The sequence below is a fragment of the Scyliorhinus canicula genome, chromosome 3 (genome assembly GCF_902713615.1).
Source record: "Scyliorhinus canicula chromosome 3, sScyCan1.1, whole genome shotgun sequence".
Classification (NCBI taxonomy): domain Eukaryota; kingdom Metazoa; phylum Chordata; class Chondrichthyes; order Carcharhiniformes; family Scyliorhinidae; genus Scyliorhinus; species Scyliorhinus canicula.
The window spans coordinates 71,206,002-71,221,494 of NC_052148.1; the positions used below are offsets into that span (position 1 = coordinate 71,206,002).

General features: G+C 44.4%; 1 protein-coding gene and 1 non-coding gene across 3 annotated transcripts in view; both read left to right on the plus strand.

The window, feature by feature from the left end:
- The window catches only part of ube2r2 (ubiquitin-conjugating enzyme E2R 2), a 157,758-nt gene that overhangs the window by 42,091 nt on the left and 100,174 nt on the right, over positions 1–15,493 (plus strand). The window lies entirely within an intron of this gene.
- Positions 9,860–9,950, plus strand: trnap-ugg. Its single transcript is given in 2 exon segments — positions 9,860–9,896; positions 9,915–9,950. It is a non-coding gene; the product is annotated as a tRNA-Pro (tRNA).

The window sequence follows — 15,493 nt, forward strand, 5'->3', positions numbered from 1 at the left end:
ACAGTTCTTATTGCAAATAGTTCACATTTGCTCTGAGCTTTCAATGGGTTGCTTCCTTTTTACTTTCCCAGTCGGGTAACTCCTAACCCTAGAATTGCTTTTAACTGTGAGAGTAATGCACAAGGGCTCTTCCTCTAGAGCAGAGAACAGTACAGCACAGTACAGTCCCCATTGGCCCACGATATTGTGCTGACCATTTGTCCTAATCTAAGATCAAACTAACCTACATCCCTTCAATTTACTGCCTGTCCATGTGCCTGTCCAAGAGTCGCTTAATGTCCCTAATGACTCTGACTCCACCACCTCTGCTGGCAATGCATTCCACGCACCCACTGGGTCACGCTCTGTGTAAAGAACCTACCTCTGACATCTCCCCTCTACCTTCCTCCAATCACCTTAAAATTATGTCCCCTTGTGGCAGCCATTTCTGCCCTGGGGAAAAGTTTCTGGCTATCCACTCTCTCCATGCCTCTCATCACCTTGTACACCTCTATCAAGTCATCTCTCTTCATTCTTCGCTCCAGTGAGAAAAGCCCTAGCTCCCTCAACCTTTCTTCATAAGAAATGCCCTCCAGTACAGTCCGCATCCTGGTAAATCTCCTCTGCACCCTCTCCAAAGCATCCACATCCTTCCTATAATGAGGCGACTAGAACTGGACACAATATTCCAAGTGTGGTCTAACCAGGGTTTTATAAAGCTGCAGCAAAAAAACCTTGAGGCTCTTAAACTCAATCTCTCTGTTAATGAAAGCCAACACACTATATGCCTTCATAACAACCCTATCAACCTGGGTGGCAACTTTGAGGGATCCATATACATGGACCCCAAGATCCCTCTGTTCCTCCACAATTCCAAGAATCCTGCCTGTTACCCTGTATTTAGCATTCAAATTCGACTTCCAAAATGAATCACTTCACATTTGTCTCTGTTGAACTCCAGCTTGAAGCTAGGTGAATCTTCCAGCTTCCTTTCAATTGCTCACAAATTCTGTCTTTGGTTTGAGTGTAAGCTCCCACCCCTGTTCTGTGTGGTGAACAATAGCGTTCGCATTTTCTTTGCTTAAGGCACAGGCCTGGCTGACTCTCTTTCTTGCTTTCTGCTTCTCGGTTGGCTGCAGATCACGCAAGACAAAACTAAAATCCCAACTTCTGTAGGTCTGTGATATGCCTAGTTTTATAAGGAAGCCTGTAACCTGATCCTGAAGTGGTTTCTGTTATGTATTTATATTGAGTCTTAGTAATTGCTGTAAGTACTGTGAATTAATATATGCATGTTGTCACCAGAAGTGATGTCACTAGTGCAGGAAACTGCTAGATTGAAGAAGCAGCCTTTCGTGAATACACCGTGTAAATCTCCTAAATTTTGACAATCCGTGTTTCCTAGCATCAATTTTCCACAATACATAACACTAAAACTAGCGACAAGGACTTTGAACGGCGCCTGCCAGCCACCTGGGAGGAAAGAAAGTTCCAAAAGTCGGAAAGAAAACTTAGAAGAAAAGCTCTTGTATACTCTGGACATAATGGGCGAGGTAGACATGAATAGCGATCTCCTACAAAGCAGTTATAGAGCTGGTTTAGTTTTTTAAAAACCTGAAGCTCGGGTTGGTGCCTTGCTAAAAGAGGAAAAGCAAGGTATCTGCTGAAAACAAATTATGAAGTGTACATACTGGGAACCCCCATTAGAAAGAGAGTTTTTGGCACTTTGAGACCCTTTGATAAAAATGTGGAGCAGTGGGCTCCTATACTGAGCATGTTCACTATTTTGCACTTGCAAAAAAAAAAAAGACGAGTCTGGGCTCCCATGTTCCATAGTGCGACGGGAGGTAAAAACATAGAAAATAGGAGCAGGAGGAGGCCTTTCGAGTCTCCTCCGCCATTCATTGTGATCGTCCAATTCAATAGCCTAATCCCACTTTCCCCCTTATCCTTTGATCCCCTAAGTGCTATATCGACCAGCTTCTTGAAAACATACAATGTTTTGGCCTCAACTCTGTCCCGTGGTAACAAATATCACAAGCTCACCACTCTGTGTGAAGAAGTTTCTCATCTTTTTCCTTAATTGTCTACCCCGTATCCTCAGACTGTGGCCCCTGGTTCTGGATACAACCATCGTCGGGAACATGCTTCCTGCATCTATCCTGTCTAGTCCTGTTAAAATTTTAAAGGTTTCCATGAGATTCCCCCCCCTCATCCTTCTGAACTCCAGAAAATACAATCCTAACCGATTCTATCTCTCCTCGTATGTTAGTCCTGCAATCCCAAGGAAAAAGTTCAATCTACGATTTAGTGCAACCGGAGAAGCCAGGCACTAAAACATATAACAAATTGAGAAGATTGCGATTTAGAGTGCCTCTTGGAAGAGAAAGCAAGCTATGTGCAAAAATAATACGTAGGAGCATTCATGTGGTGCAAAAGAGTTGAGAGAAACAAGGCGACTCAGTCTGAAGGTGAATTGTCACTGAATGTGCTAGCCATTGCTGGTGTTACGAATAGGTACTGGGTCACTCCTCTGCTGGACAGACAGCCAGTAAGGATGGAAGTCGAACTTTGGGGCAGCAGTCTCGTTGGTGCCCGAGACTGAAAAGTCAGACACGTTTCCTTGAGTGTTGAACTCATATTCTGGTGAAGTAGTTCCACCGCAGGGCCGCATTGACGTAGCTGCGCAATTTAAAGGGCGTACAGCAAATCTGTCTTTAAATGTAGTAAATAGAAATCATAAGATTTGACTGAACTCGGCCGAAGTCAACCTGATGATTAATGACGAATCATGCCTTACAAAAGAGGCACACACACACTTATGTTTGAAAGACATCACAGCGAAATTGAAGTTTAATGAAGGCAGATGAGCAAAATATTTTAAGGCAAGGTTAATACCCTGTGCTATCAGGCCGAAAGTGGAGGAGCCTTGGGAAGACTGGAGTCTTGGATCCTGTCAGTATCAGTGAATGGGCTACACCAATGGTACCAGGCATCAAAATGGATGGATCCGTACGGATTTGACTTTAAAGTCACCCGTAATCCAGTGTTGTGTGCGGAATAATTGTAGCCGTCTAAAATGGCACCTGCAAAATACCATGGGAATTGTGGTCCACTTGGGGTACAGTCAAGTACACAGCCTCTGTGTATTGTGCAAAGGAGTCAGATCTGACAGAAACTTGCACCTATTAAAGGTTAATCACCATTTTCCCCAAAATAATAGAACTCGAATCAAGGAACGGCAACAGAAGCAGACTAACCGGCGCCACTTCCCCTTATTTGGAAAGGCATGCGTGCCTGGGACAATGATAGCTAGGACCGGCCCAGCCATCGAGGTACCCGCCCCTAATTGGCAGAATCGAATAGGGTGACTAAGATACTATTGATCCATTGGATCTTGAGGTAGCACCGCCCAAAAATGTGCGAAAAGGGAGCAGAATAAGAAGCCCTGCGCAACTACGGATCGGCCTCTGTTGGACCGGCCTGTGTGCGACCAATTGCAGCATATCAACCAGCCAAGTTCAAGGACCCGCGATCGCTACTTGAAGGACGAGCCCAGCCGAGACTAACCTGACGACTTCCAACCGATCCACGTGGACACAGATAAAGGCCTTATCTCCCGCACAAAGCCTGTCACCCCAAAGTTTAAAAAAAAGGTAATCTTAGTTATTAGGTCTACTTTAGTGCATAGCCGCGTGTATCATTGCATATAGAAGTAAGTCTTGTGTTTATTAATAAACTGTCTATTGAACTAATATAAGAAACAGCTTGTGGTTCACATAGAAATAAAGAAGTCAACATAATACCCACCACCCCACATGGATGACCTGTTTGTGGGATTGGCAGGAGTCAACATTTTGGCATAATCAACCTGAGCCAGGCATACTTGGAGATTAATGTAGACCATAAGTCACAGGAACTCCTGACAGTTGTGGGACAGAAAGATTTGTTTCGGTATTGAAAATTACCTTGTGGAATCACATTAGGTCTGGCATTGTTTCAAGGACAATGAATCAGATCCTGAGTGGACTAAGGAGAGTCCAGTGCTATCTGGATGGCATCCTAGTCACTGGTAAAGAGAAAGAGGAACATCTTTGGAATTTGGATGCTACTCTTCAAAGATTGGAAGCCATGGACTGAGTCCGCAAGGACAAGTGCGGATTCTTCCAGTCTCCTGTTGAGTGCACTGCCTAGGAAGTTGGTAGAAGTGGGTTGCCTCACGTCCTTTAAAAAGTATCTGGGGGTGTCATGTGGCGCAGTGGTTAGCACTGGGATTGCGGCACTGAGGACCTGGGTTCGAATCCCGGCCCTGGGTCACTGTCCGTGTGGAGTTTGCGCATTCTCCCCATGTCTGTGTGGCTTCACCCCCACAACCCAAAAATGTGCTGGTCAGGTGGATTGGCCACGCTAAATTGCCTGATAATTGGAAAAGGAAAATAATTGGCTACTCCAAATTTATTTTTTAAAAAGGGGGGAAAGTATCTGGATGAGCACTTGGCATGTCATAACATGTCCTGGCAAATGGGATTAGGTAGACAGGTCAGGTGTTTTTCATGTGTCAGTGCAGACTCGATGGGCCAGAGGGCCTCTTCTGCACTATTATTCTGTGATTCTGAGTATTTGGGATGTGTGATAAATGCCACAGGCGTTCACAAATCTCTTTTGAAGCTCAAGACTATCACAGAGGCTCCTGCACATCAGAACATTAATAAATTCCAATCCCTCCCAGGATTGTTGAGCTACTATGGAAGATTTGTTCCAAATTTGGCAACTATTTGTAAACCAATCCATAACCTGCTGTGCCAACACAACAATGCAACAACACTTTTGTGCAAGCCAAAGAAGTGTTGCTGAAATGTGAAGTACTTGCTCCTTTTGATCATACCCTACCCCAAAATGTGACGCATCTCCTAATGGTGTTGGAGCGGCGGGATCCCACATCATGCAGTCGGGTGAAGAAAGAACCATTCATTGCCTTTGTGTCTTGAACATTGAGCAAGGCCAAAAGTAACTATGCACAAATCGAAAAGGGAAGCCTTAGGGAATATCTTTGGAGGAAAGAGATTCCCCCATTCCTGTACGGAATTAGGTTTACACTATTGACAGACCACCGTTCATTAACAAAAATGTTTGGACCACTCTGAGGAATTCCATCACTTGCAGCAAGTAGAATGCAGAGATGGGCATAGCTTTTATCTGCACACAGTTATACTGTCAATTATCGGCAAGCTAGTCTCCATTGTAACGAGGACTGACTCACGAATACCACGACCAAGTAGTTTGTCAAACTACTGGAGTGGAAGTATCTTCTACTTTGATCAGGTAGACAGTACATCTGCCACTTCAGGACAAATGAAGAAGTACACTTGGAACGATCCGATACTCTCCGAAATGGATATAGTACAATGAGGCAAGACCTCAGAATTACAACCTTACGTCAAACTCCACAAGACAATTGGAGCTTTCTGTATAGTAATGATGTCTTCTTTGGGAGCTCAGTGACCATTCTGCTCCCATTGAGAAGATGAGTGTTAAACAAATTGCATAAGGGCCATTGTGGAGTTTTTGAAAGAAATAGTGAGAAGTTATTTCTGGTGGTCTGGATTGGATGCGGAGATTGAAGAGAAAGCTAGAATGTGTTCTTCATGTATAAAGGTATGAAACCTTCCATCATTAGCACTGTTATGTTCTTCGTAAGAGTCAATGCTCGTTCAAAGTGGCCTGAAGAGAAAAAGACAATTGAGAGGCTAGGAGAAGCCTTAAGTAGGTTTGGATTCCCTGAGCAGTTGGTAAGTGATAATGGACTTCAATTTGTCTCCCAAGAATTCAAACATGTTTTGAAAGAGAGTTGCATTCAACATAGGTTTGCACAGTACCATTCTGCTATGAGCAGACCAGCAGAAAGTTTTGTTCATACAATGAAACATTCATTAAGAGCAACCAGGAAACATGGTTCGCTGGTGAAATGCCTTAATCAATTCCTGCAGATGTGTAGGAATATCGCTCATTTAATAACTAAAATCTCTCCTGCATTATTAAGATGAAGAGGCAACTACGTTCAGCATTCAACTTGTTGAAACCTCTGAAAACAAGAGAAATAGTTCAACTGGAAAACAAGGACAGATAGAACAGCGGGGGCGGGGGGGGGGGGGTGGAAAGTAAAGCAAAACATTGTGTCTTCCACCAAGGACAATAAATGATGTTGGCCAAGAATTACTCCACAGTGAAAAATGGGTTCCTGCTATGACTCTTGCATAGATCTGTTGCTATACCCTCCAGACCAAAGCTGATTTCATCTGGAGGAGGCATGCAGACCAGCTGTTGGTGGGGAGGACCAATCCACTGGAAATGGAACGTGCTAGTCTGTTCTTAGTAGGATGGTACTGTGCAAACCTATGTTGAATGCCACTCTCTTTCAATATGTGCATGTTGTCACTGGAAGTGATGTCGGAGGTCACTAGAGCGCAAAATTGCCAGAGTGAAAAAGAGCAGGCTGTATGAACGTACCTTGTAAATACAGCTCCATTAATTTTTGTTTCCCCGTGCTTCCTATGTTGCTAAGTGTGCTTTACACTTAATTTGCTCTGTTTAATCACCTTGCTCTAGAGTCGCCAGGTATCTTTATGATGCCACCACGAGGTTCAAGTTCAAGTGCTGATCAATAACTCAATACACCAGTTAGTAAGGTTCAAATCAAAACACATTTCTTATATACACAGTCAATCGCTACTTATACATAAAATACTATTCACTAGGCTATTTCTAACACTAACAGGCCAATACTTAGCTTTGGGAAAGGGACCCACTAGGTCAGGGAAACAATTGGCTTCTCGTTCAATCCTCCGTCTGCAGGCTTCCAGCTGGTATGGACTAAGGGTTAGGAGCGCCTATCTCGTAGCGTGCGTTGACTGGACACTTACTTGGTTGGTGCAGCTGCTAGGCAAGTCTCTCCGAGTTGAGAGTCACGGTCAAGAGTTCTTTGAGAGCTGCCAAGAAGAACAAATTGAACTTGGGGACTCTACTTTATAGTCCCCAGGGGCTTTGCGCCCTTTTGGGAGGACCCCGTACCTGGTTCCAAGTGATTGGACTGAGTTCTGATTACTTGGATCGATTTCTCCAATACTGGAGCTGTTCCCTGATCGCTGGGCGGTTCCTAAGTGTCCGTTGGCCTTCCTTTGTCTTGGCTCCCGCTGGCGCCGAGGAGTCTGGCTTGGCCTCGATTATCTTAACTTTCAGTTGTTCCCGGGGATCACTCATCAATATATAGATGGTCGTCAGTTTCAGTGCTGTCTGGTTCTGCAAGTTCTAATATACAGATTTTGCCCCTGCTTGTTTTTTTGTCCTTGGCTGAATTTCCCTGCATTCTTAGTGAATCTCCATTTTAAAGTCGGGAAGTGGCCAACCCAGGTGGCTACACCTAGCATCAGTTTTCCACAGCACACGACAGCTTCCTCGCCGTCATCCTCATGGCAATGGGAAACACATTGCTTAGTAACTAAGTAGAAATGTTAATTATTTATCTTTGAAAGCAGCTCCTGAGAAGTAATGGGGTAGTTTACATCTTTACTGTTTACAAATTAATAGTTTGACCATTGAAAACTTGGAGTCTAGTCATGATATACTCACTATTTTCTGGCATGGTCTCCTGTCACAAATACTTTGCACCTTCCTATCCGTAAAACAATCCGAGTCTCCCTCCAATCTCTAAACAATTGAACCATCCTGACTTATTGCCTGGCAGACTCCAGCACAGGTCATGTAAGCCCTTTCTTTCATCTACCCTACCTTTTAAAGCTGATGTCCCAAACTACCAAAAGATGCAATCCTAAAACATAATTTTATACATTTCATAATTGTACCAGTAGTAAGTTTGGACTTTGATAGCCTCTGTAGAAAATTGGTAAGAAAACCTCCGGAGGCTTCAAGATGCTGCACAGTTTTGAGATCTTGCAAAATAATTTGGAATAAACTTTGTTGATTTCAGCAGTGGGTTTCAGTTATTGTCTTTATGCTCGACTTGGAAAAACTGACACATTTTGGTTGACCTGGTTTGTGGAAACCAGGGTGCTAAGTGACGCTTCGTGCCGTACAGTTGAGATTAGCTAACTCAGTTGCAACAGTAAATATTTCTGGCAAAAATGCCTAGTAAATGTGCACCTCTCAAAGATACTTAACATTTCCAAATATGGCCTTCGATTGAAACATGGTTTGACATCATTAATGTGGATATATGGCTAATGGTGTTTCCTGCCTTATACACAGCTAAAACCTTACTGGAAGTGGTTTTGTGGTAATACTTGAAAGACTGGTGTAAAGTTGTAAATATTCTGAATATGCCACTTTTTACTTTTAATTCAAGTCGACCAACAGTGCTGCTACCTTTATCCAGTTTAAACTTTTACAATGTATATGCTGGCTAATTTTATGCAAGCACATGTTCTCAAGTCACCTGCTTTCAGACTTCAAGGAGGGAGACTGTAACCAATTTAAGAGATTCACTTTTGTATTTATCACTTGTGTGATAAGTCATCTTCCGGTGGCTTGAGTCAAATTCTGAAACAATTAATTTATCTAATTACACTTAAATTAGGATATGAAACAATTTATATGGAAACATATTAACCCTTTGGAATGTGCTCTCATGGGCAGCACAGTAGCATTGTGGATAGCACAATCGCTTCACAGCTCCAGATTCCCAGGTTCGATTCCGGCATGGGTCACATCCTCCCCGTGTGTGCGTGGGTTTCCTCCGGGTGCTCCGGTTTCCTCCCACTGTCCAAAGATGTGCAAGTTAGGTGGATTGGACATGATAAATTGCCCTTAGTGTCCCAAATTGCCCTTAGTGTTGGGTGGGGTTACTGGGTTATGGGGATAGGGTGGAGGTGTTAACCTTGGGTAGGGTGCTCTTTCCAGGAGCCGGTGCAGACTCGATGGGCCGAATGGCCTCCTTCTGCACTGTAAATTCTATGTTCTATGTTATGTGCTCACTTTACCGTATGTCAAGTCCAAATGATGTCTGCACCTATATTTGTAATTCATTTATAAGCACCTGGATTATTGCTGTAATTCATTTGTAACATATGCAGTTATGTATTGCAAGACTGGAGCTTGTGCAACTTGAGGTAAAAGTACATAATGAGAGCTTGTCTGCTTTCGGTGCAGTGAGCCATATATATTTCTGATTTTTAAAAAAACAGGTTAAAGGAATATGGGCAACAGGTGGGGAGGTGGATTTCAGACCAGGAAGAGATCAGCTGTGATCTGAATGAATGGCGGAGTAGGCTCGAAGGGCTGAATTGCCTACTTCCGCTCCTAATTTCTATGTTCAGATGTTGAATTTAATTGGAGATTTTAATGTGAGAAATTATAATTTACTGCTAATGCTTGGGAGGGTGAGACATTCTGTCATAACATTCAATGATCCTTTCAACTGTCCCCTGTGTTTGCCCTCTACCTGGGTCCCTCCTTCTGACCATCTACTTGCTCTTGATCTTTGAGAACTGTCGGCATGACATCAGCCATCTTAATTTTTTTTAAATAAATATTTTTAATTGAAGTTAACATTTTTACACTGTACAGGAGATGACTGAAACTGTTATTATTTACAATTTATATGCTGTTTCTTTTTTGCCCTACTGTCTTTGGGCCCTACCTTAGGCTCTTTCCTCCGCCATAGATAGTTTGTCATTTGTTCTGCTTTTACAGCTCTGTGGGGGGACTCTCTGGCCCCTGTGTCAGTCTCTCCCTGGGCTCCCATCTGGCATTTTCTTGGGTCTCTCCCCCTTTGACCACACGCCCTCGTTCCTGTTGGCTTCATCTAGCTCTGGTGGTTCCCATGCGTCCCCTCCCCCGCCCCTCTCCTCCCTTGCTATCCATTAAGGGCTTCGTTGATCTAGGGGTATGATTCTCGCTTTGGGTGTCTCGCTGTCGGAATTTGCGAGAGGTCCCGGGTTCAAATCCCGGACGAGCCTTTTGATGAGGTTTTTATGCAGCACGGTAGCATAGTGGTTAGCATCAATGCTTCACAGCTCCAGGGTCCCAGGTTCGGTTCCCGGCTGGGTCACTGTCTGTGCGGAGTCTGCACGTCCTCCCCGTGTGTGCGTGGGTTTCCTCCGGGTGCTCCGGTTTCCTCCCACAGTCCAAAGATGTGCGGGTTAGGTGGATTGGCCATGCTAAATTGCCCGTAGTGTCCTAAAAAGTAAGGTTAAGTGGGAGTTGTTGGGTTACAGGTATAGGGTGGATACGTGAGTTTGAGTAGGGTGATCATGGCTCGGCACAACATCGAGGGCCGAAGGGCCTGTTCTGTGCTGTACTGTTCTAAATTTCTAAATTGTTTGCTTCAAACAGAACAAAGAACAAAACAACACAGGAACAGGCCCTTCAGCCTTCCAAACCTATACCGGTCATGATACCACCCTTGGCCAAAACCCTCAGCATTTCCAAGTGCCCTATCCCTCTATACCCATCCTATCCATGTAATTGTCGAGATTCCTTTTCAACGCCGCTAATGTATCTGCTTCCACAACCTCCCCTGGCACCGCGTTCCAGGCACTCGCCACCCTCTGTGTAAAACAAAAAAACCTGCCTCGCACATCGCTTCTAAAGTTTGCCCCAGGCACCTTAATCCTAGGTCCGGGAACAAGCTGATGAATGGTCCCCACGCTTTGTAGAAGCCATCATCCGACCCTCTGATGGTGTATTTGATCTTCTCCAGATGGGGAAATTCAGATAGGTCTTCCAGCCAGTCTGCAGCTGTGGGTGGTGCTGCTGATCGCCAGCTGAGCAGGATTCTCCGGCGCGCAATAAGGGAAGCAAATGCAATGGTATCGGCTCTCTTCCCCATATGAAGTTCTGGCTGCTCTGAACCTCAAAGACTGCTACTCTCGGGCACGGCTCTAGCCTCACCCCACAACCTTGGACATTGCCTCGAAGAAGGCTCTCCAGAACCATGAGGCCAGGCCCCTGTGCTCCAAGGTTTCCCTTTGTCCAGGGGGCACAATGGCTGTCAATTGTATGAAAACCACGTGGGTGAGCCCCTGCACTCCAGGGTGTTGCTTTGTTTAGCGACCCTCCAAAGTGGCTACTTATGGTGCCATCTTGTTCCGGCAACCCGAACTTGACCTGCTGAAGCCAATCTAAAACCCTTCCCTTCTTCTCTTTATGTTTCCCCCTTCCCCACTACCACCGTGGTTCCCCCCCCCGGACCTCCTTTCTATCCACCTCCTTCCCCTTCCCTGCCCTGTGGTCTCCCCTCCCCACTAGGAGATGCGCCACAGCCCCCTTGCTTTCATACCTCCTGGTGCTAGCTTTCTCCACTAGTGTGGTGGCCTTCCTCCCGGTGCTGATTTCACCCGCTCCCTATGCCCGACCAATTGCGGCCCCCTCTGTCTCCTCTTCCGCTGCCCACACCCCTTCCATGTAAACTTGTGCTCTTGCTCAAAGCAAGGCGGTAGTGTCCCAAGCAAACTTTATTCATGTCCATTACTTTTCTTTCTCCCTTCTCTCTGTCCATCATCCTCATTGCTACCATGTCTGCTTTTTCTCTAGGCCATTCATCCACACGAACCAGTCCGGATGTTTTGGTGCCGAAACCTGTTCTCCAGATCCTCGACTTTCCCCTTTAGAGTCCCCTGGGTCGCCACCAACTGTTCTGTCTTGGCCTTCAGAGAGGGCAACAATCGTGTCGCTTTGGTCAGTTGACGCTTTTTAAAGCTCCTGGAATGTCTTCCCCTGACATTCCAGCTTCTTCCCCATTCCGTCAATCGCCGTCTGCATGGCGACCACCACCTGGATCTCCACTTTGAGTGCCTCCCTCATTGCCGTCAATTCCTTAGTCAGGAACGTCTTCCATTCATCTCCAGGTTTGGGTGGGTGGGGGGGGGGGGGGCGGCATGAGACAGAGCCCGTTGTTAGGGTCATCGGTCTCCCTGTCTCGGGGTTAGCCGGGAACCCCTCGCCTCTTGGGTCTGCCGACTCGACTCGTTTGCTCGCTGTTCCTGTCCTTTTCCACCGTTTCCACCTTCCCTGCAGCCTCTTCAACTCCCACTTGCTGGCATATTGCTCCTTTCCTCTTCCTTTTCTGTTTACAGGTAGAATGAGTCCAAATATTCAGACTAAATTCATCCAAAGTGCCTATTTTATAGTGTTCTTGAGGAGAGCCACCTGAGACTGCTCAGCACATCCCCGTCACTGGAAGTTTGCCATCTTAATTTCTCTGCTTCTCTCATGCACTCCATTCAGCCTGACTCCTTCTGAACTTGCTGCATTCAGTTCCTTTAGATCCAACCGTGACTCTGTTATCCAACCTGCCGACAAGGGTGGTGTTGTTGTCTGCACCTACCAAGGTGCTTTACCTTGCAAAGGCTGAGCACCAATTCTCTTACTCCTACCTTCACTTGGATCATGACCCCACTACTAAACATAAAACCATTGTTTCCAGGACTGTCACCGATCTCCCTTCCTCCAGACATCTTCACTCCACAGCTTCGAACCTCTGAGTGCCCCAACCCCCCACAATCCACTATACCTCCTTCGCAAAATCCCAGGACTGCTCTGGTAGACCCATTGTATTCATGCCCAACGGAGCCCATTTCTTTCTATTTTGACTCACATTCTCTCTCCTCTTGTCTTCCCACCTATATTTGCAGTTTCTCTGATACCTACACATTATCAACAATTTCCAGTATTCTGACCCTAACTCTTACCTCTTTACAATGGATGTCTAATCCTGCTACGCCACCATTCCCACCAGAATAGTCCAAGGATTCTTCGCTTCTTGCTCGAGCAGAGAATTTAATAATTCCCATCCACCATCACTCTCCTCAGCCTGGCTGAACCTGTTCTTTCACTCAACAATTTCTCCTTTAACTTGTCTCACTTTGTGCAAATAAAAGGTGTGGCCATGGGTACACTGATTGGCCCCAGTCAGGCCTGTCTCTGTGGGGTATGTGTGACATTCCTTGTTCCAGATCTACTCCGGTCCCCTCCCAGAACCCTTTTTTATGTTACATTGATGACTATCAGTGTAGCTTCTTGCTCTTATTTGGACCTGGAAAAAATTATGATTTAAAAAAAAATTCAAGGATCTTTAGCAAGCAGGAAAATAAAAATGTTGGAAGTACTGAGGGGAGGCTTTGGAGAAAAAGTTGATCTTTTCAGGTCGAGATGATCTTTAGTCACTTTAGAACTGCTCTGAAATGTCATTTTGACCTAAAACACACTTCTTCTTTCCACAAATGCTGTCTGACTGACTATTTCCAGCACTTGTTTTTGTTTCCGATTTCTGGCATCCACAGTATTTTGTTTTTGTGTCATGCAAATAACACTTGGATTTGGATTGGATTTTTTTTGTTATCACGTATACCGAGGTATAGTGAAAAAGTATTGTTCTGCGTACAGTCCAGACAGATCATTCCATTCATGAAAAAAATCATAGGACATCCATAAATACACAATGTAAATATATAGACACAGGCATCGGATGAAGCATACGGGATGCAGTACTACTCAGCAGAGAAGATGTGTGAAGAGATCAGTTCAGTCCATAAAAGAATCATTCAGGAGTCTGGTAACAGCGGTGAAGAAGCTGTTTTTGAATCAGTTAATGCGTGTTCCCAGACTTTTGTGTCTGCTGCCCAATGGAAGATGTTGGAAGAGTGAATAACCCTGGTGGGAGGGTTCTTTGATGCTGCCCACTTTCCCGAGGCAGTGGGAGGTGTAGACGGTCAATGGATGCGAGGCGGTTTCATGTGACTGACTGTGTTCACAACTCTCTGTAGTTTTGTATGGTCTTGGGCCAAGCAGTTGCCATACCAGGCTGTCATGCAGCCAGATAGGGTGCTTTATATGGTGCACCTGTAAAAATTGGTAAGAATCATGTGGACATGCCGAATTTCCTTAGTTTCCTGAGGATGTACAGGCACTGTTGTGCATTCTTGGTCATAGCATCAACGTGAGTGGACCAGGACAGATTGTTGGTGATGTGCACACCTAGAAATTTGAAGCTGCCAACTATCTCCACCTCTGCACCATTGATGCAGACAGGGGTGTGTACGATACTTTGCTTCCTGAAGTCAGTGACCAGCTCTTTAGTTTTGCTGACACTGAGGGAGAGATTGTTGTCGTTACACCACTCCAATAGGTTCTGTATCTCCCTCCTGTACTCTGACTCATTGTTGTTTGAGATCCGACACACTATGGTCATGTCATCAGTAAACTTGTTGACTTCACTCGTCATCGGAAAGACGGAATCTTTATGACAGTGTAGCACTCCCTTAGTACTGCCGTATAATGTATGCCTATGGTATGTGCTGAAGTATTTCAAGTGGCCGGTGACTTGGAAAAAATTATGTTGGCTAAAATTGAATTTGCTTCACCATTAAAAAAAAAGTTGTTTATTATATGGAGAGGTATGAATATTCCTTTTCTCCCATGAGCAGTACCCGAGGATATCAACTGGCATAAATTTTAGAAATATCTGTCCTTAGTTCTACGCGTAACCATTTTTTGGTTCTGTTTGCTTTCAGACCTTCAAGGAAACTTGGAATGAATACTTATTTAGGTGGAATTTCCTTCCAAGGAATTAAATGAAAATCGTCTCCATTAAGTTAATGGACAATGCCATCTGCAACCCACTGTTTCCTAAGTAAATTCCACAAACTGATGGATCACTGAAGTGACTAAAGTAGTTTATTTGTACTATGGCAGATGCTCGCATTGTTTGGCCTATGCATTGTGCATGCAATAAAATGTTTTTGTGCTCTGGTATGAAATACTATCCCAAGTGCCATGCTTGAATTTTAATTTCAGGTTTTTGTCCCCACTTGTTTTTTGTAGGTTGTGAGTGATAATGGTGTTTGGTTTCTTGGTTGCTGCTGCTGAGTCTCCCAATACTTGCTTTCAGTGACTGTAATATTTAAAATCCATTAGCCAATACTGAATGTCAGCATGATCTTCGACCAAGAAGGCATCATGGCTGAGCCATATTCTCATCTGATGTCTATATGTGTGAGCTTTCAATTCACTCGCATTGCAGTGTGATCGGGAACATTGATTTTTCACTTCCCCAGTGTTGTAATCGTCAGTTGATACACAATTGGTGAAGGAAGAAACCAGAGCCAGCCTTCACTTGGAATAAAGTTATTCACAGGCTGAAATAGTACAGGTATATATCTCCTGACTCCACTCAACTATTGTGTCATTATCTCTTTATTTATGCTCATGTAACCACCCAATCAATGGCATTCATCTGTATGTACTTAACTTTGCTCCAATCCCTAGAGACCGGGAACTTTTAAAAAGAGACTCAAAATTTCCAGAGACTGATGCAAAGAATCACATGAGAAGCAAAATTTCACATTTTAAGATTTGTACTGTAACAAACAAACTAAAATTAAATTGACTAAACATCATTTAGTAGACAACTTTACTGTCTTGGTCACCTTCGCCTTGAAGGATAAACATTTTTTTAAAATTTAGAGTACCCATTTATTTTTTTCTCCAATTAAGGGGCAAT